General features: G+C 46.2%; 1 protein-coding gene and 1 long non-coding RNA gene across 2 annotated transcripts in view; both read left to right on the top strand.

The window, feature by feature from the left end:
- NEURL1B (neuralized E3 ubiquitin protein ligase 1B) overlaps positions 1 to 21402 on the top strand; it is a 212544-nt gene that overhangs the window by 20213 nt on the left and 170929 nt on the right. The window lies entirely within an intron of this gene.
- On the top strand, positions 2259 to 5853 carry LOC140916502 (uncharacterized). Its single transcript, XR_012160531.1, has 3 exons — positions 2259 to 2372; positions 5277 to 5435; positions 5738 to 5853. It is a non-coding gene; the product is annotated as an uncharacterized lncRNA (long non-coding RNA).

The raw sequence follows: 21402 nt of genomic DNA on the forward strand, positions 1-21402 counted from the left end.
TGGACCAGATCCAGATGAAATGGACCTTTAATTCAGACACTGACTGTTTCTGCGTAGCATGTAGATCATCATCTTCTATGAAAAAACCTAGATGTTACAGATAGAACAGCAAAATGGTGCTTTTAAGGTGCCGTATATAGGGCTTGATTCTTCTTACACTTCATTGGTATACCTAGGGAATTATTCCACTGAAATTGACATTCATACTGGTGTTAGGCTTGCCAACTTTCTAACCCCACAAAACTGAACACCCCTGCCCCGCCCCTCTCCCAAGGCCCCACCCTCCGCTTGCTCTCCCCACCTTCACTCCCTTTCACTGGGCTGGGGCAGGGAGTTGGGGTGTGGGCTCCAGGAGGGGGTTCTGACCTGGGGTTGGGGTGTGGGCTTCAGGCAGCGCTTATCTCAGGTAGCTCCCAGAAGTGGCCAGATGTTCAGCTCCTAGGTGGAGAGGCCCGGGGGCTCTGCGCACTGCCTACGCCTGCAGACACTGGAACCATTGTCTGCGGTTCCTGGCCAGCGGGAGCTGCGGAGTCCACGCTTGGGGCAGAGGCAGCGCGTGGAGCCCCCAACCCTTCCACTTGGGAGCCAGACATGCTGGCTGCTTCCAAGAGCTGCACAGAGCCAGGGCAGGCAGGGAGCTAGCCTTAGCACCACCGACGGGACTTTTAGCGGCTGGTCAGCAGTGCTGACTGGAGCTGTCAAGGACCCTTTTTGACTGGGCATTCTGGTCGAAAACTGGATGCCTGGCAACCCTAACTGGTGTAAACACTGCACAAGAGAGAGAAGAATAGGGCCCTCAGACCCTAGTCAAGGGCTGGGCCCAAGGCTGCCGGCATTCCCTAAAGCCAGTGGCAGTGGCATCTGTGGAAGGAATGAGGGGTTGGGAGCAGCTCCTCTGATAGAGATGCCAGTTTGCATAGGTTTCTCTAGACTTCTCAGGTGGGCTAGGGTGTGAGAGCCTCTTTAAGGACTTTGAGTGATGTGTGCTTGCAGATAGTGCGTGTTGAGTGGAAATCACTCCTGGGAAAAGAGGCTGGTAATAGTTCTCTGCTCCATCCTGCTCTTTGCGCTGCAGAGTTTTTCAGGACCCTGTTGCTCCCCTCTATTGTTGTCATGCTACAGATATCTTTCAATTGCAAAAGTGCCAGAGAGCTGGTAAGATGGAGAAGGCGCAGAGTGCATTTGGCAGGGGAGGAGAAAACAGGGCAGGAAGTTGGGAGGATCGAGGGGAGAGGCAATAGATGGGGGAAGCAGGGATATAATTCAGGAGACAAGGAGTAGTGGTCTTATAAAATGTGTCATTATTTTGATATGTCTGGGACTAACCTTTTCTTTTCATGATGGTAAAAAAATTTAAATGGCCCAGATTTGGTCACTCTGTGTAAATCACTGGCCTGTGCATAGATACAGCGGTTAAAGATGGATTAGCTGCCTTTGCTAATACTCTGTGTCTCTCCTCCCCATTACGATTTTACTGCGTGTGTAAATATAGAATCAAGGTTGAGAAAGTCTGGGAGAAACTGGTTCCAAAAGCTCCCGCTCCCCACCTCTTCTCTCTGAGTGACCCCATAGCATTCCTTTTAGGTCGGAGCATCTCTGAGGGAGGGGGCTGCTCAGGCCCTGAGCCAACTTGTCGCTGCATGCCTGTGTCTTAATGGTCATCAAATCCAGCCATGGGAAAATCAAATCAACTCTGAAAAATCCCAGACTGAGCTATGAGCTGGCTAAGGATCTGAGGGGCAGAGGGGAAAAATCCCCTTGGGTTGCATCTTCAGGGAAAGTACGTTCTCAGGCCTAAAAATATGCAGCTAGACATGGTGGTGTTGGCTCTCTTCTGCCTGGGTCCCATGAGGAGGCTCGCAGCAGCAGCAGCAGACATATTCAAATAACCAGTTACTGTCTCCCCCTCCTCCCCAATCTCTATGCAGAGTCTACAGGCTAAAATCCTGCATCTGCCTGAGATAAAGGGGCTCTCCCTGTTACCTCCCACAGGCCACTGCCATGGCTTCCAGGACATTTTTCAGATAAATGAACAAACGTTCCTTGTCCTGTGACGACTTTGATAAGGCTGAGGCTCCAGACACTGCACAATAACAGGCCTTTGTTTGTTCTATAAAATAACTCCTAATCTTTATTGGGCGGGGGGGGGGGGGAATTCAGTTAAGGTGCCAGAGCTGTAACTGGTGCCAGTGGAGACGCGGAGTGACCTTTTCCTTCCTCTCCACCCCCAACTTTTTCACAAATCCCTTAGAGCTCTTCTTAGGAGCATAGGAACTGCCAGACTGGATCAGAGCCATGGTCCATCTAATCCAGTGGCACCACCAGATGCTTCAGTGGAAGGTGCAGGAAACCTGGTAGTGGACACACATGAGGTAATCTGCCATCGCCTCCTCCGAAGATCTCTGTCTAATCTCCAATACCCAGGGGTTGTCTTAAATCCTGAATCATGATATTTTATATCCCTTGATACAGTTTTGTTACCCAGTAATCCTAGTTAATGCTATTCCTGTTATCCATATAAACGTCTAATCCATTCTCTTTGAATCTTGAAAAATTCTTGGTCTCAGTGACCTCATTGCCACAGGAATTCCACCATCCAATTATACATTCTGTTGAAAAAGTATTTCGTAGTATCACTTTTGAATTTGCCACCTTTCAATTTAATTGACTGTCTTGTGCTATGAGATAGGAAGCAACTGTTCTCCCTATTGACTTTTCTCTCTGCTGCGTTTTTATAGAGGGGGAGCTGGTTTTACTGAGGTAAAAATAGTTGAAAATCGCTATTTCCTGTCTCTCACATACATTGCTCAGGAAAACTTTGGTAGCCTGCCAAGATAACTGAATATGAACATTTTAGCTTAGGGTTAGGCTCACACTGTTGCCGCCACAAACGCTGTACAGGGAAGGCCTGGAGCTGCCAGAGCAGCTGCAACAGTGGGTGGGGGTTTGGGAGCCAGCTGTGTTTCCCTGCTCACCTTCCAGACCTAGCCCATGGCTCTAGTGGCCTGTCCCCATCCTCTGGGGACATCACAAGGGTCAGAGATCCCTGATTCCTGAAACTGGGGGGGAGAGAGTACTCTGCCTCCTTCCCACCTCCACTACCAGTACCTGGCTTCTTCAGCTCATCCTCCCCTCTGGGATAACAGCTTTCTCCTGCTACCAGCTAAAGTAGTTACTCCAGTAGTGCAAGCAGTAGAAGTCTGTTGAAGGTTTAGGATTCGAACCCTGATAAAGATGATTGAGGGAGGGAGGAAGGCTGTGATAATTGCATATGATAGAATTAACTTTTTCCTGTTTAAAACAAAAAACAGACCAAAAAAACCCCTTTCTTTTCTTTTTGTGTTGAAAAATACCCCCATGTTAAAAAAACATAATTAAAATTGTAGAGTGAAGCACTCAAAATTAGGAAGTAAGAATTAATGTTGCTTGTGAAACCTCACACACAGAGGGGCTGAACTATGTGTTATGATAGTCTTTATTTATGTGATCACATGTTATTTTTTTTCTGCCGGACCTCTACATCATTCAGAGCACAGGATGAGTGCCTCCAGGGGCCAAATTAAGGTTGTACAGGCAATTTAAACTCTGGCATTTCCTGACTTTCAAGTGCTTGATGTTGCAACCCAAATGTTCTTTTAACCTGGTTTCTTTGGGGTTTTTTAATACAGTTATCATGTCCCTTCTGATTCATCTCCTTTTTAAGGTGAAGAATCCAAATCTTTTCAATCTTTCTTCATATGAGATTTTTTCTCCATGCCCCGAGTCATTCTCAACACATTCTCTGAACCCCTTCTAATTCTGTAATATCCTTGTAGAGATGGGGTGACCAGTACTGCAAACAGTATTCCAGGTGAGACCACATTACTAATTGTATATAGTGGCATAATAGTTTCCATTTTCTCCATCCCATTCCTTATGCATTTTTAATATCTTGTTGGCTTTTTGGACCACAGCTGCATATTGCGGAGAGGTCTGAATTGAGCTGTCAACAGTGACATCCAGATCCCTTTCCAGGTTTGATGCTGTTAATTTAGAATCTTGTAAAATGTATGAGTAGGTCAATATTTTTCTCTGTGTGTGTGTTACTTTGTATTTATCCACAGTGAACTTCATCTGTCCTCGTGTTTCCTGTTCACATACGTTGGTTAGATACCTCTTAAGTTCCTCACAGTCCTCTCTGTGTAATAACAATATCGTCTACAAATTGTACCACCTCATTGCTCAACCCATTTTTCAAATTGTTCATAAATATATTGAACAACACAAGACCTAGTATGGAACTTGGAAGGACACCCCACTGTCAACCTTTGCCCATGATGAAAGTTTTCCATTTATCCCTGTTTCCTTTTTCTTAACTAGTCTTTTTTTTAATCCATGACAATACTTTGCCTCTCAACACATGACTATTTAGTTACCTTAGCAGCCTTCTCTGAGGGTGTCTTGTGAAAGGCTGTTTGAAAGTCTGAATAAATAACTGAACGTAGGAGAGTTAATCAACATGCTCTATTTACACATCAAAGAATTCTAATAGATTAGTGGGATACAATTTTCCTTTGCAGATTCTGTGCTGGTTAGAACTTTTCCTATCCTAATCCTTTTACTATTCTATTAATTATCACTGTGATGGGCTGGGTCACAAAAACCCCCTTAAGACTGTCACTAGATGTGCTGGGAAACTATTGAGAACAAACCCCCCCTGCCAGAAGAGGCTTCCCTCTACTCCTGTCTTGCTGAGTTAGACACTACAGTCAGCTTCAGCACAGACCCAGGGGTTGGGTCACACCTCTCTGCAGTTCACAGAAACTGAGATCCACTCAGCTTCGGGGCTTCTTAGTTAACAGGGACTTTCCCAGCACCCAGTAATCAGTCTTTCTGGGAGCCTAAACCCTGAATAAATCCGTATTACTCTGTATAAAGCTTATACAGGGTAAACTCATAAATTGTCTGCCCTCTGTAACCCTGATAGAGAGAGATGCACAACTGCTCCCCCACGTATTACTTACTTACTCTGGGTTAATTAATGAGCAAAAAGTGATTTTATTAAGTATAAAAAGTAGGATTTAAGTGGTTCCAAGTAATAACAGACTGAACAAAGTAAGTTACCAAGCAAAATGAAACAGAACACGCAAGTCTAAGCCTAATATGTTAAGACACTGATTGCAGATAAAAGCTCACCCCCAGAGATGTTCCAGTAAGCTTCTTTCACAGACTGGACTCTTTCCTAGTCTGGGTCCAACAGTCACTCACATCCCTGTAGTTACTGTCCTTTGTTCCAGTTTCTTTCAGGCATCTTTTTGGGGCGGAGAGGCCATCTCCTGAGCCAGCTGAAGACAAAATGGAGGGGTTTCCAGGTCCTTTTATATTCTTGTGGGCGGAAACCCCTTTGTTCTCCTGTGCAAAATCACAGCAACAAGATGGAGTTTGTAGCCACCTGGGTAAGTCACATGTCCATGAATGATTCAGCTTTTTGCAGGTCGATGCCATTGTTTATATGTTAGTTTGAACATTCCCAGGAAAGGCTCAGACGTGGATTGGCATCTCTCAAGTCCATTGTCAGTTAAGTGCTTCTTGATAGGACTATTCTAAGAAGTGCCCATTCTCAAGAAGCTGACCAAATGCTTCACTGAGGCTACTTAGAATCAAACACATTGAGATACAATATTCATAACCAAATACAAAAATGATACACACATACAGATGGCATAATCATAACCAGCAAACTACAACCTTTCCATAGACGCCCCACTGGACCTCCTCTGTACAAGACCTGATGGAACCATAGGACCCTGGATGCAACAATGATCTATACGGTCACAGTTCATGTCAATAACATCACAATCCCTTCAACCAGTTTACCAGGTATGGACGTATGGCTTGTGGATCTGGAATTCTCTGGATCACCCCTAGAGAATTTTTAAAATATAGTCACAACATTTGTCTCCCTCCAGTGCTCTGGCACTGAGAGAGTACATATTTTCACCAGCAGCTCAGCTACTTCATACTTTAGCTCCTTCAGAACTCTTAGATGTCCTGTCTGGGCCTGGTGACATTGTTATTAAATGATAAATTTACTCTATCACCCCTTCTTCTGATGCCTCAGTGTTTGATAGCACCTCATTTTTATTACCAGAAATGAGCTGGGCTGGGGTAAATATTTCCCCAACATCCTCTGCAGCCGATGCTGATGCAGATAAATCATTTAGCTTTTCAGCAATGGTCTTATCTTCCTTAATTGTTCATTGTGACCTCTAGTGATCCAGCAGACCCACAAAGACTTTAGTAGGCTTCCTGCTGCTTATATAATTAAAGAAATTCTTGTTAGTTATGCTTTCAGCTCTTTGAAATCCACCGGAGCTCTCCTAATTTCCCTCCTATGTATTGCCTACTGTAATTTATGGTCCTGTCTGTTGCCTTCACTAGGATCAAATTTCCCTATTCTTATAGCATTTCCCACTAGATTAAACTAAGGAAAATCAGAAAAGGGAGAAATGCCCGAGACTTCGTGAAGTCCTCTAGAGACGTCACTATTACTATTGATTTTTACCTGAAAGATGCTGAGATACTATGGAGAAGAGCAGCAGCATAAAACCCTAAAATAGATAGGATGTACGTGTGTCACATTAGCTTTGTGGTATGGATGGAGTGACAAGTTACAGCAGCTGCAACAAGATCTAAAACTCCCCATGGTGAAGCACATCTCTTCGGGGTATTAGTTTTTGAATATGTGCTGAATTATCAGGTACATGGACTCAATGGGAAAGTAGCCCCAGAAGCCCTGGGGCAACTGCTCAGATCCAGCACCACCTTGTGTGACGCAGCACTATGTTCTCTCTCACCCTGAATTCCACGGAGTGCCTGCTTAGATCCATTACCCCATTCCCTATCCGACCAGTAACTTTGACAAAGAAATGAGATGAGCCGATGAGGGTTGTGTGTTGGCATCTGGATTAGGGTATAGGCTAGTTTTCAAGATCTGACTTCATGATCAGGATTCAGGGTTGTCTCTGAAATGAAATCTCTCAAATTGCAAGAAATCTCTCTGTTGTGAGAGTTCCTGAGAACTCGGGAGACTTCAGCCCCATTCAAATGGGGAAACATGCCCCTTCCAGATTTGGAACCAAAACTCATGAGGACAGATTTGGACCCAGAGAATCACAGCTGATGCTCTCCTCCCTTCAAAGTGGGTTGGATCTGAGCCTCTGACAGGTGCTAACTGTCTAGGTGATGATCATACAGTCAAGCAGCACAGATCAGCATGGCTGTTGCAGTTGAATCCTTTTAACAGTGGTTTGCATTAATCTGATGGAAGCAGGACTTGTGTGCTGCATGTTGGGAGCTGGAGAAAGAACTCCTTGGCTGTTTAGAAAATCAGCTGACCTGGGGATGGATCACTTGATGATTACCTCTTCTGACAGGATACTGGGCTAGATGGACCTTGGTCTGACCCAGTATGGCTGTTCTTATTTTGGCTGCTGCCCAGTTCTTATAAAGTACCCTGGTAAGATGCAGATCTTTATTTTAAACATAAGGGAGGTTATTCTGTATTTCAGTGGAGCCAGTTACTTCTGCCAACAAGGGGACACTCCAGAAAAACAGGATCCTGCCCCACCATGAAGCCAGTTTCCTGTGCAGAACTGCTTCCTTGGGATAGAAAGAAGGGGAAGAGTGTGTGCGTGGGGGGAGGAGTGGGTTTTTTTTCTGTAGTTTGAAGTGAGACTTTTTAATTTAATTTTTTTATTGTGTTGCTTGTTTTTTTATTTTATTTTATTTTTTAAAATAACAATAACCTTTTAACTGGGAACTTTGTACATCGAAAGCTGATAATAAATGAGGTCACTTCACTCGGTGTCAGCAGGGGCTGATATCTCTTACTCCCTGTTGGATGTTCTCTGCTGTCCCCTTCCCAGCTTTGGGCCTGGTACAGCTCCCATTGAAGTCAGTTACGGAGATCTCTTTAAATTAAGGCACAGTAGCTCAATATTGAAGGTGACTATAAGAGCATGAGTGTGGCTGATCAGCCTGCACTGAGAAAGTATCCACCTAGCTCTCGCTAAACTTGCAAAGTCCTGTCCCAACATGCACTGGGATCAGTGTAAAATTTGGCAGGTTTCTCTGGGGCAAATATTCTTGGTGGGTCGGGCAGGGGACTGAAATTATGGGTTTGAAGTTTTATTTACAGCTGCATTGCTGACTTACTGTGAGATCTTGAGCATCTCTGTGCCTCAGTTATATTGTGACATTTCCCAAAGTACAATCTGGACTGTTGAACAACTGTGTCCCCTCAGTTTTCCAGCCTGGGGTGCCTTTTACACTGCTTCGCTATGAGAGAAACCACTGCTGGTCTGCTCACACACAGCCTCTAGCATGTAAATTACTCCCAGCTGTATTATGAGTGCTCTAGCCAGCCACTCCTGAATTATATTAGAGTGACCAGCAAATTCCCACTACCAGACTTGTCCCCAGAAATGTGCGTCTTGTACTGCCCAGCTCTCTCCTGGACTATACAATCTCACAGAAAGTCCATCATTTTATTAATAGAAAATGTTATACACAAATCTGATCTCAGTTAAGTTTCCCAAACACTTCAATCCAAACACACACTGGTTTAGGTTAAAAAAATAAAAAGATAGATTTTAAGTGATCACAAGTAATGAGGTCTCAGGGTCAGAACTGGTTACAAAGAAATAAAAGTAAAACGCAATCTAATACTTCACTTAACAAGCTAAGTGAATTCAAAGTGAACGTCTCTTTCACCGTGCGTTCTAGCAGTCTTTGAAAATCATCTTTAGCTGATGTTGGAGAGACAGAAAGTCTGTTTGCATGGGAATCTGCAGCTGTTTCATTGCCAAGATGTAAATTTCTTGCTTACACCCTTCTTCCTGACAAAGAATGGCTGCTTAACCAGGTGATAATTTATCAGTCTTGTAAAAAGGGTGAACATAAGTGTACAGACTATCCCATATACCATCTGTAAAATGGGGATAATAATACTGACTTCACTGGCATGTTCAGAGGCATAATCAATAGTTTGAAAAGAGTTTTTTGAGAGCCTCTTGAAAAAAAGCATATTCATAGATTAAATTTTTTTAAAAGCTAGAAGAGATCAGTTTGATCATCCAGCCTGACCTCCTGTATAACACAAACTACAGAACCTTACTCAGTAATACCTGCATTAAATCCATATTATGAAACAGAAAGTTGTGTGTCAGTAAAAATGATCTTGGGGCCTGATTCTGCAAGGAGCAGATTTTTAAAGGCATTTAGGTGCCTAAAAAATTCAGATAGATGTCGAGAGGGGTTTTCAAAAGCACCTAGGCACCTAATTCCCGTCCCTGACTTCAGTGGGAGTTGGACACCTAAGTGCTTTGAAAATCCCAGTAGGCATCTTTCTGCACCTTTAGGTGCCTAAATGCCTTTAAAAATCTGGCCTTGAATGTCCTATATTCCTGTTGAAGTCAGCAGGACAATTGGGTTGCAGGATTGGGCTCACCATCTGATTGAACCCTGAATGAATTATCATTCCTGCTGCATGTTTTTTATAATCACCTTTGCTCATTCTCAGACGTATTTGCATCTGCTTACTGCTCATCATCCACACTCCATGAGCCAGCAAGCAGTAATGATGAATTGTCGACCTCGTGCTCATTTCCCTGGGAATGCTCTATGGAGTCATAAATGCAAGGTGCAGATCCTTGGCTGGTGAAAATTGTCACAGCCCCATGGTAATCAATAGACCTATGACAGTTTATATACCAGCTGATGAGCTGCCCCAAGGGCTATGCCATCTCTGCTGCCTGAAACCAGCTACTTTCTCCTGTGAGGGGAATGGCCTCATTCAAACACACATCTCTGCTTCAGACATGGGTTCTAACCACTGTGCTGGAGCTGATAGTAATATCTGCCCTTTGTTGTGGGGTTCTCCAAAAACAAACTTTTGGGCAGCCCCTCATCACTCTTGTGTAGAAATCCATTTATAAACACTATTCTCCTAGTTGTCTGAGCATCAGTCAGTGACGAAAGCAAAAAAAATGTCTTTAGCAGGAAATGATGCTGTAAAAGGGGTGGTGGGGGCAGGAAAGTTCACCAAATGGAAAAGGATGAGATTGAACAGGAAGAAGAATGCTCCTTTCCAGCTTCTCGGAAGGAATTGCAAACAATGGAGGAGAACTTGAAGTCCAAGATGGTAAATTCTCTTCCAATTAATTGTCAGGCTGAGGCTCTGAACTCCCATATCATCCTGCCGGTTAGCAGCATACTCATCATTTCCCCTTTGTCCTGTGTGGCTGCGTGTTTGTGTGTTTCTTTCACTCAGGACAGGAGAAATGTTGCCAGCAGGCAAACACTAATCCATCCTGACAGCCCTGCCCATCTCTCTCCTTTATGTTGGCGTCTGCTGAACAGCTTGATTAGGGTCCCTTGGGCTTTATTCGTGCCACTTATTGCCTGCAAATTAATCTACAAGTTGGATGCATTTAACTCTTTGCTGGGGCTGGCTGGGGAATGTTCTGTTTATGTTTCAGAGTAGCAGTCGTGTTAGTCTGTATTCGCAAAAAGAAAAGGAGGACTTGTGGCACCTTAGAGACTAACCAATTTATTTGAGCATAAGCTTTCGTGAGCTACAGCTCACTTCATCGGATGCATTCTTTGGTGGATCTCCTTGTGTGTTAAATATCATGTCATGGAGCGAAGATGGTAACACCATCTCTGATCTGTTTCATGGGGAATGGTGTCCTCTGTGCGCCTGACTTTCAGACATGCTGAGCATCCACAGTGCCAGCGAAGTCAGTGGGATCTGTGGGTGCTCAGCCCTTGGCCCTGTCTCTAATGAAGTCTGTTATTGCTGACCACCCGCCCCCAACCCAGCCACCTTTATTGGCAAAGGAGAATTGGATGGGACCTAAACTGCACCAATACTGCTCCTTAATTATCAATAGGCGGTCACTACTGAGCAATTGGAGACATCAGGTATCCAAGGGATGTGTCTGGTAGAAATGGGCCTGTGTTGTGTGTGTATAGATATGATTCTGTTCAGTGTTTGGTACTTTTAAATGGAGTCTGTGTATGTATGTGCCGAAGGGCAAGGGCTGTGAGGGGACGGAGAGTTGTACAGAGTGAGATGCACCTCGCTATTGTGTGTGCTCATGCTTTCTGACTCTGTATTCGTTCTTTCATTATTGTTTTGGCTTGATCTGAAATAAAAAGCCATCTGGGCTGAGAGAGCATATGCGTGAGTGATGGATGGGGTCAGTTGTAAAATCTCTTATTGGAGCACCCCTGACCTGTTGGGCATGTGAAGATAAAATGGTACCCATGCAACCAGGCCCATTGTTGATGCTGTGGTTCCATTTCAATGGCTGTGGCTGAGAATTCAGGGGAGGGAGCCAGTGAATATGTAGAAAGCATTGAAATGCCACAGAGGAGGTGGCCCAACTGTTGCCTTTCACATGCTCTTATTGTTTTAAATGTCACGTGAATTCTGGGCACTTGCATACATAAATGTTAACACTCTGGGCTTCTTATCTCCATTTTCCATTTCAGTGCATGATCTGGCATCTCCCAGTTGATACAATGTACTGATCTGGCCATCAGCAATGTGTACGTTCACGTCCATTAGCGCTATGTGTCTCAGATAGGAAGCCCAGATACCAAACTGCTGCCCTGGCAGATAAAGCACAGTGGAGTTGTGTGCAAGGAATTCCACTTGATCTGATCTGGATTTCACTGTACAATGAACAATTGTGAGAACGGGTCAGGTCTTCAAAGCTTTTATTGATTTTTAGAAACAATTGCAGGTAAAATAAAGTAATTCTCTCCTGTCTCTAGAGTGATTGAGAGCAGCCAGCAGAGGGAGCATTGGTCAGTCCTAATGTACAATGCATGTGCCCCAGAGCAGGATGTATGATACCTTCTGTATTTCTGTTCTTTGCTAGTCTCCAGTCGGAGAACAGCAGGCGTGGGGGTGCGAACATTGCCAAGCCTCATGCCTTCAGCAGCTGTACCACATCTTAACAACACAGTCCAAACCAAAATCCAGAATTGTCAAGGTGGGAGAGGGAATGTCTTTTGTGGGACCAACTTCTGTTGTGAGTGAGAGAAGATTTCGAGCTTACATGGAGTTCTTCTTCAGGTCTGGGAAAAATTAATCCCGGCCACAGCTGAACAGGTTGTAGGACCTGTTTTGGTTCAATAACAGTGATGGTCACTTCTGTTTCATCGCAGGGTTATAGTCTTACCTGGCATTAATTTAGCCACACTGCAGGCATGTGAGATCATTTCATTCTCTCCAATATACATCCCCATCTCCCCCATTTGAGTCTGCAGGGCTGAGAGCTGCTCTGTGCCATGTTCTCCTGAAACCCTCTTAGGGGCTCTGCGGCTGCTGCCAGAGAAATGAGCAGGTGGAGGAGGAGGCTGCCCTGGGCCAAGGACTGGGCTGTGCGGAATTACACAAGGCCAGTGTTAGTTGAAGTTCAGGGCCCTCCTTGGCTGCAGTGTGGGGGCTCTAGCAAATCCTGTGCATGTAGCAGGAGGTAAGGGCAGGGCTGAGGGAGGGTGGCACTGTCTGGGTTATGTGCAGGGAGCCCTTGTGAGGGGCATTAGCAGAGTAGTATGCTAATCTCTCTAAGGTGTGTTTACACAGCAGCTGGGGTGTGTGACGCCCAGCTCAGGTAGACAGACACATGCTAGCTCTGCTTGACCTAGTGCCTAAAAATAGTAGGGTAGCCATGATGGCATGGGCTTAGCCGCCTGAGTACAGCTCTGCCCTACCCCCTGGATACATACTTGGGCAGCCAGCCTGAGCTGCCACTTGTGCTGCCTAGCTATGCTGCTATTTTTAACATGCAAGCTCAAGCAGAGCTACCGTGTCTGTCTCCCCAAATTTGGAATCGTGCCCCCTTCCTTCCCCCCCTCCCCGCAGCCGCTGCATAGACATACCCATAGAGAAATGTAACCCACCTTTGTTCCGATGGGTCCTGAAGAACTTACAAGGATCACTTTGTCCGCCACTGAAATGAAGTCTCTTCTGGGGTGGGATGTGGCAACTTTCAACAGGGCAAATCAATCCTAAATGATGGTTTAAGACAGGAAGTTAAGATGAACACTGGAAATGCTGGGAGAAGCTTGGGGAAGCGAAATGGCTCAGTTGGATTTTTCAGAAAGTGCCACAGAATCCTTAATGCACGCAAATAGGACCTGAATTTTATGTTTGATCTGAAAGACTTCACCCTTTCCAGCAGTACAGGGCCTGCCACCACCATACTGAGGCCCTCGGGGAGTACAGACTCAGAGGGAAGAGCACCGTGATCTGCACCCCTTTCTATAGGGGTAGAGGTTATATTACGTGGTAACACCTAGTGAGGTGGCTGGGGGTCTCGCAGTGTGGAGAATGCCCATGAGGATGAGGTGCCTTGGAGAAGGGAGTGGCTGGGTGTCTCGTAGAGTGCACTGAAGGATGGCGTAGTTTTCCTGGAGGCTGTATGCATTGGGATGATTCACACAGAGGGCACCAGCATTTTGGAGCAGTGTGTCTGGGGAGCAGAATGGGCAAATGAGCACACATGGCAAGCGGGGTGTGTGTGTGTGTCAGTCTCTCTCTCTCACAGGGAAAGGCTATTGGAATGCTGTTGCTATTGGAAGGGACCACAAGAGGGAATTGGGTCTTTGGGGGCAAAGCAGCCCACCACAATCTGAGAGCTTCTTGGTGGAGAGATCAGGAGGAGCCGGGCATCAGCAGGGCAGAGCTGGTGGATCTTGCTTTGTGAAGAGGCCTAGCAGGGTTCATACAATCTCATCATTGCTGAGTTTGGTCAGAGACGAAGAAGCTGACCCAAACTCTTCCCCCCCCCCCCCCCCCCGCCCACGTTCCGGTCACTGGTTACTCTTTGCCTTTAAGACAGAGCTGAAATTTCAGCCATTTATGTTTTTAGCCCTCAAGTATTCACACATTCAGCCTTCATCAAAGACCCACTCTTATCCCTCCTCTCCCTCCTTCCGAAGAGAAATAACAAGGAGTGTTACAGATCTTGGAGAACAGCAGTGGGATGGAGCGGAGGGCGGGAGGGATGCACACCCGTAGTTGAGTTAACCCAAGAACATCAAAGCCCACAGTGATACATTAAGTGAGTCTGAGATCTGTCACATTCATAGCCAGTCATGCTCTGGTAACCCTTGGCTCTCTCACAACAACATGACAGCCGCACTACAGCTGTAACGCATTGATCAGCCATGCCTGCTGCAGTGGCATTTGTTCTGGTTGCCAGGCAAAGAACAGCCAAATCTTTAGAAGAGACAGGGCTGATCAGGGAGGATGTGTAGATGGGATTCATTGGGATCCTAAGCGGTGCCCAGCACTGATGTTTTCCTGTGGTAGACTGGCTGAATTCGGGGATTTCTATGACACAAAGGAGATCGCGGCAGTGGCCCACAGCTTAAATTCAAAAGTGCAGCCCATGCAGATTATGGGTCCCTGCATGCAACACAGCCAGCCTGCTTGGATCACAGTGAAGCATTGCATGATGGGACCTGTCATCTCCCTGAGCTGCAACCTCCAAATTAAACTTTGAGGGATATTATTAATGCCATGCAATTTAGGGGCTGCTCTTGGTTTTCTGATATTGCCCTTGGGGCTGTCAGACTTGCCCTGCCCTGTTCAGGATCCCATCACCCAGCCAATGGCTTTGAGTAGCAATGAATGGCATGTCCCAAGTGACCTCCTTAAATCAAGATGCTGTGAGTCTCATACAATGAGAGTTGCTGATCACATCCATGCCACATGGACATTCACACAGCACAGACTAACTCCCAAAGTCCTGTCCTATCCTAGCATGCAGGGAGCTCAGGATAAAACCTGGGATGGATTCTCTTGAAGGGAGTCTCTTTAAAGCTGTTAAGAGGTCAATATGGACAATCAGTAGTTATGAATTTGTGAGGCTGGATTGGACCTAGTGACCTAAAAGTGAAAGGAATCCACTGAGCCAGATTGCTTTTGTAGAGGCCGGAGGTGGGGGAAGAGTACCAGGTGTGACCTCAAATAACTTCTCCAACTGTAGTTTTGAGTGTTTTTTTTTAATTTGAATTTCCTCTGAGCCTTCATAGACTTCATCACCCAATGTGGAGCCAAGATCCATGTGAGTGCATGTGTTAAGATTGTTTTTAAATTTTAGTTGAAATACAGATGTCTGGAATAATGGTGTTGTGTGATGCCCCTCCCCCCCCCCCACATTTGCTATAGGAGTGTAAAGGTTCCTAAGCAACCTTGTTTCATGCTGTTTGCATTAGGGAATGTAAAATAGGGTGCCTTTCTGAAAACACTCTGCAGTATAGGAATAATTCTAGGATTCCATTATTCAGCATTACATCGACAGTGAAGCCTGGTTTAATGGAATATTCTGCTTGGTGCTAAAGTTTTACCTGCATTTTACTGACTCTTAAGGACTTTTCAGACTCTTTAAGGACTTAATTAATGTCATTGTGGAATGCCACCCTCTTCCTCAGCCCTGTGCATGAAGGGATAATGATCTGTCCAAGCTTGTGAGTTTGCTTCCCATGGTTAACAGCATCATGTGGAGGGAACGTTTCAAAATTAATCGCTGCTGGTGTCGTGAGATGAACATGGGGAAATAAAAACGGTTTGGAAGCCTCTCCCAGCAGCAATAAATATGTGCTGTGTTTGCTTGGCCTGATCTTAGATGTAATCCAAATAAGTTGTGATGGTATTTGTAGCTGGGAGGCCCCATGCACTCTTGTAAGGCTGAAAACTTGCTGAGCTAGACAAGATGGTTATTTGTATTATAGTATTGCTTATTATTTATATTGCGGTAGCAGTCAGAGGCCCCAAATAGGGGTTGGGCACCATTGTGCCATGCCCTGTACAAATGTGTAATGAGATTACAGTCCCTGCCCCCAAAAAGGTAAATATGCTAGGTGCCATATAGATGCATTGGAAAGTGCAGATTCTGCTCAGAAGGGTTCTGTCTTCCCAGCCATTTGTCATTCTCTGATCTCCCACGGCTGTAGTATGAGAGTATGTACAACATACAAGCTACTTTTTGTTTTGTTGATTATGCATATAGCAGATTCCCAACTATCCTTCTCACCAGCCGTTAACATTTGGCTCATTACTTGTAGGTGTCACAGTGACAGTGGACCTTAATGAAGGATTTGAATGACAAATGGGTAGTAGCCTTGAAGACCAGTGAAAGACTGCGTACAGGCCATCATGGAATTAGGAGGCTGCAGGCTATATGGAGATATTGTTGGAAAGGGCAAATGTCTGATGTGAACTGAAGTGTGCTTCCTCAGTTAGCCATGTACCGTGACAGACGGAGCTTTTGGCCACACTGGAAATGCAGCATGGCAGCAGGATACAACCGCAGACTGCACTGCTCAAAGGGTGTTTTACAAACCATTTTTCCCCTGGGGTGGTGGTGGTGGTGTTTTTTCAAATGAGACTAGGATTAATGGCTTTTGCACCTGAAATGAGAAGAGATGAGGAGAGTTGGGCGGGGGGAGAGAATGAATGAATGTGACACTCTAATCCAGTGGTTAGAGCACTCACCTGGGAGGTGGGAGACTCCAGGCCCAGGCCCCTCCTCCAATCACTCTTTTATTACTAATCTACCACTGAACAGTCTTACTGGCAGAGACCGAGGGAGTCCCAGAAACTGAGGGAGTCAATATAGCCCATAGGTCTGTGGTTAGAGCGCTTTCCTGAAAGGTGGGAGACCCCTGCTCAGATCCTATGTCCTGCTCTGGGAGACGGGGGGAATTAAACCTGGGTGTCCCACATTCCAAGTAAGTGCTCTAACTGCTGGGCTAGCAGTTACAAGGTGGGAATCTTCTCCTCCTCCTCCATCCGTGCTGTGTGGAGCGAGGCAGGTGTCTAACTCATTCTCTCAAGAGATGCCTAAGCTGTCTGACTCCAGGTGGCACGTGCCCATTGGTGGACTGCTAGTAGAGAGGCACCTCCCACTGCCCAGACTTCGGTGTCTGTCTCCAAGCAAGGGGCAGGGCTTGGCACACGCTCCTGGTCAGCATCTCCCATTGGCTAGCTTAGGTGGCTCCATGCCTAGCATGCTGGCTTTTGTGAATCACATTCTCAGGCACGGCTCCGCCCAGCACCTCACTTGGTTTTTTGGATCATAGTGGTGTTGCGTTGATTTTCTAGGTGCCTAAAAGTTAGGTGCTGTGACACTCAGCATTGCAATGTCTACGTCCTTGTGTGAATCCCACCTTGAGCTTCTCTTTCTGTAGGGTTGTGTTACAGCTGCTAGTTAGCATGCCCCCTCTTGCACCCCAGAAGTGGCTGGGCCTCAGCAGCGGATAAGTTGGTACTTAGAGTGTGGAGAGGACAATGCATCCATCACATGCAAAAGCGATGGTTTGACTAGTTTGACTAAATAATCATGTCTTCTTTTCTGTGCCTTTGCGATGCTCCGCTTCAGCTGGAAGTTGAGGCATCGGTATAGTGATGAGGGAAGCTGATCTCGTGGGATTTCTGCCCCGGAAGTTGCTGGGACTCGCTCTGACTTGATCCAAAGCTCTGACCGCCCTGTTGCTCAGCAGCAGACAGCTGGGCTCCCAAAGGCCTGCACTGCTGTGTGCACCGTCCATCGTGAAACCACCAGCAAGAAGCAGGAAGCCACCATGGAGCCAGCATTGGAGTCCTGAGCATCTCTTGTTCTCCTTCTCCACTTCTTCCATCCTTCAGCTGATGCGGGGGCTGCATGGGAGCTCTCTTTGGAGCTTGTCAGTGCTGTTCTTTAGCCAGGTGTCAATACAAGTAGAGACATCCAGGGATGGAGAAACCCTCTTCGGTCAGCTCGTCTGTTGCACGCCTGTTCTGCTAGGGCAGGATGGCTCTCTATACTACATTGTCCAGTCTTAATGTTAGAGGACTAAAGTACTGGAGCGCCTGTTGTTTTCCTAGGGAGCAACCAAGCTTCCTCCTCACCCCCTCCAATCTCTGCCATTAGGGGCTGGGTATGATGTCTCCACAGCCCTTACCTGCCCACGTAGCAAGACACTAGGAGAGGAAACCTATCCAGGTCTCCCACATGACAGCACAGGGATTTAGATGAGACAACAGAATCCAGAGTGTTCTTACCCGTGGAATGAGAACCTGTCTGGAACCCTGGCAATATGGCGTACTAGTATAGTCTTGGGCCACTAGGGTAAAAGCCTTGGGGAGCTTTTAAAATCCTTCCTCAGGGGAGGGCAACTTTCTGCGCTTCTCATCGAGGCGGCCAGAGGTTCTGGGCAACATATCTCTTTCTGTCTGCCGTTGTCCTGCTTCACAAACATTTGCTGCAAGTGACGTTGCATGGATTTTTATAGGATCACATCATCTGCCTTATACTCTGGGTAATTTAAACAAACCTCTGAGAGGGCCTGGGTTGAATCCATGTTTGTTCTTGAGGGAGCGATACAGCCTGCAGTCTTCATCCATCCAGCTTTCCATATGGAGATCAAGTTTTGGCTGAACACTGCTGAACGTGCTGTCATCTGTCATGGCTGAGGCAGGATTTTGTCAAGGGGGGGAAAAAAATCCAGCATCATCAGGCATACACCCCCGCCAACTCCCAGTGAAACTCATTGCTTTTAAAAATGAGTTCACTCTCTACTGAGTGATTATTTGGTTTTTTAAACTTGTTTCACTTAATCTTTACAATAATGATATGTAGCTCTTATATAGTGCTTTTCATCAGTAGATCTCAAAGAATTTTCAAAGGTGATTGCTGGGGTTATCCCCATTTTACAGATGGGGAAACTAAGGCAGAGGGTGGTAAAGTGACTTGCCTAAGATTACACAGGAGACCAATGACTGAGACAGGAACAGTACCCAGGTCTCCTGAGCCCCAGCCCAGTGCTTTATCCACTGCGCCACATTGACTCTTATCCCTTTAGAATGAACTCTGGACATGTCCCCCTTCCCCATGATATGACACAGGGTTTATGGTGTGAGGATGAGATTCTGTGTGCGGCTGATCCTGCTTCTTCTGGCAGGAATGGCAAAGCTTCCTTTGACTATGCCAGGAGCTGGCCCATGATCATCAGTTTCTAAAGCAAACATCTTCAAGTGCTAGTGAAAGTTGCACCCACGACTGCGTGTGTATGTATGAACCTCTCTGCTGAATCATGGAGTGCATGATCAGACCTGCCCACTAGGTGGGTAGTTTTTCAAAAGAACTCCACATGCTGGGTGTTGAACTCTTTGGAGAATGCCGCAGAAAGTATTCCAGTGGGAGCTGCTGGGTGGGTGCTGAGCACTCCTGAAAATCTGGCACCAACTGTGAGTGCTGAGCAGTTGAAAATCTGGCCCAGTTTCCTGTCCAGGATGAGTAAGTGAAGCTGTTCTCTTTGCTCCCTGGGCAGAGCTCCAGAGTTTGGAGCCCCAGATTGTGAGTTCTATCCTTTCCGTTGCCTGGATGCATTGGGATGGTGACCATGTGACTGTGCATGTCTGATGATGATGATATTGCAGCCTTTAATGAGAGGAGAGCATCCCATTCAGATGAAAAGGGCACATGCAGTAAGGGGGCTGGTAGAGAGACTGCTTATCATGTAAGTAGCAAGGCAGGGATGCAGTACAGGCTCAGTGTGAAGCGAATCCAGATGCAGCTTGAACAAGGCATCACTGGCATCTTATATGGCAGGCCCTAGACTCCCTTGGACTGGCTTAGTCACATGCACTAAAGGGTTAAAGTGACGAAAAATAGTAGTGGCGTTTATTTGTGTCTAATCTAGCCTAATTGCTGTGAATCTGAGAGCTAGACTCCTACTCTTACGCCTTAACTACAAGGTGATCCTTCCTTCCTATCCAGAAGCTCTGTATGAGCAGCTGGAGGGAGAGCATTTGAGGCCCGCTGCACGGCTGGGAAACCTTTCTTTCAAATTTGTTCCTTTTCAGTCAGAGGGCTGCTTCCCTCTCCAATGCTGTTCCCAACTGTTGTGCTTTTCACTCTTCTTATGCCTGTCCTGTCGAATGAGGCTTCCAGGGAAGCCCTGTATTTTATGCAGAGAGCAGGCAGCCCACAAGACAACAGGAGGAGGAGGTAAATGAACAGAGAAATCCTCCTAAACGCTGATCTTGCGGGAGGCAGACTAGACCTACAAAGAGCAGGGCACATGGCTTAGATCTGTTCTGCTCTGTCAACAGCTGCACTGTGCAGAAGTAGTAATGTGACGCACTGAGCAGCGGCTTGGCGTAAAGGAGCCCCGTGGAGATGCCCATGCTCTAAGCCAAGGGCTGACAAAGCACAGTGCACAGAGTTCTACAAAATATTTACCCTCCACTTTAGCATGGGCTAGTAGTCTATGGGGACTACACATCCCACCATGTAGTGGTTCATCTTGAGCTATGTAGCCTGGCCACATAGCGTGCTGGGACATGCAGTCTCCATGGGCTGTCCCTGTGAATTGAGGGAACCCGCAGACAGCTCAGGGCTTGACAAGAATTCTAAGTCCTGAAGTGAAAATATTAATGATGGGTGAGATGGAAGCAGTAATAGTACTGTTAGTACGTGTATAGGAACATCTCAACTGTAGACCCTGAAATGCTTTGGAAGAGTGAGCAGGAGCCGTAATCCCATTCTTCATAGAACAGACACCAAAATGTAGAGAAGTTCAGGGCTTGCTTAAAGTGACATAGTGAGTCAATGGTAGTCGAGAGTAGAACTCCAGGTCTCTTGATTTCCAGCCTCCTTCTAGACACGGAATTTACCCCCACCCCATGTGGCCCCATTGACCTGACTGGAGTTGCTCCCCCAAATACAGATGTCAGACGATGCCTGTGAATGTAGGTGAGGCTGCCATCTTCAGAACTCTAGCACTGGGAGCAGAATCCTCCTGTTGCAGCTTCGCTGTGTGATGATGGAGCCTTTTGAGATGATAAGGCAGCAGCCTCATAGGGGTCCTCACTCAATCTGGTATCCGAATTAAGGGTGTCCTCCTTCTCTGCGGTTTTCACTGCAGCTCTGACTGCTAGCCTTTGTCTTTAGGCATGTTCTGGACTTGTTCCACATACCTTCTGCCTTGTGATGTGGGTTTTTTAATCCTCCTAAACGTTGATCTTGCAGGAGGCAGACTAGACCTACAAAGAGCAGGGCACATGGCTTAGATCTGTTCTGCTCTGTCAACACCTGCACTGTGCAGGAGGAGGAGGCAGGTAGTTTTTCAGCCCTCACTTCTTTCAGAACACCTTCCCCTATAACATTGCTGCATAAATGAACATGAGGACTGCCTTGAGCTTTGCAACTACCACATAGCTGCTAATGGATCTTGACTCTGGAAAGCATGTGGGTGAGACTGGGGAAATTAAGCCCTTCTCTCACTTCCTTGTTCCCTGGCTGACACCTACATGCTAATGCAAAGGGAAACTTCTTTGGACAGTGTTTGCTGTGC

This window comes from Lepidochelys kempii, chromosome 8 (genome assembly GCF_965140265.1).
Source record: "Lepidochelys kempii isolate rLepKem1 chromosome 8, rLepKem1.hap2, whole genome shotgun sequence".
Taxonomy (NCBI): Eukaryota; Metazoa; Chordata; order Testudines; family Cheloniidae; genus Lepidochelys; species Lepidochelys kempii.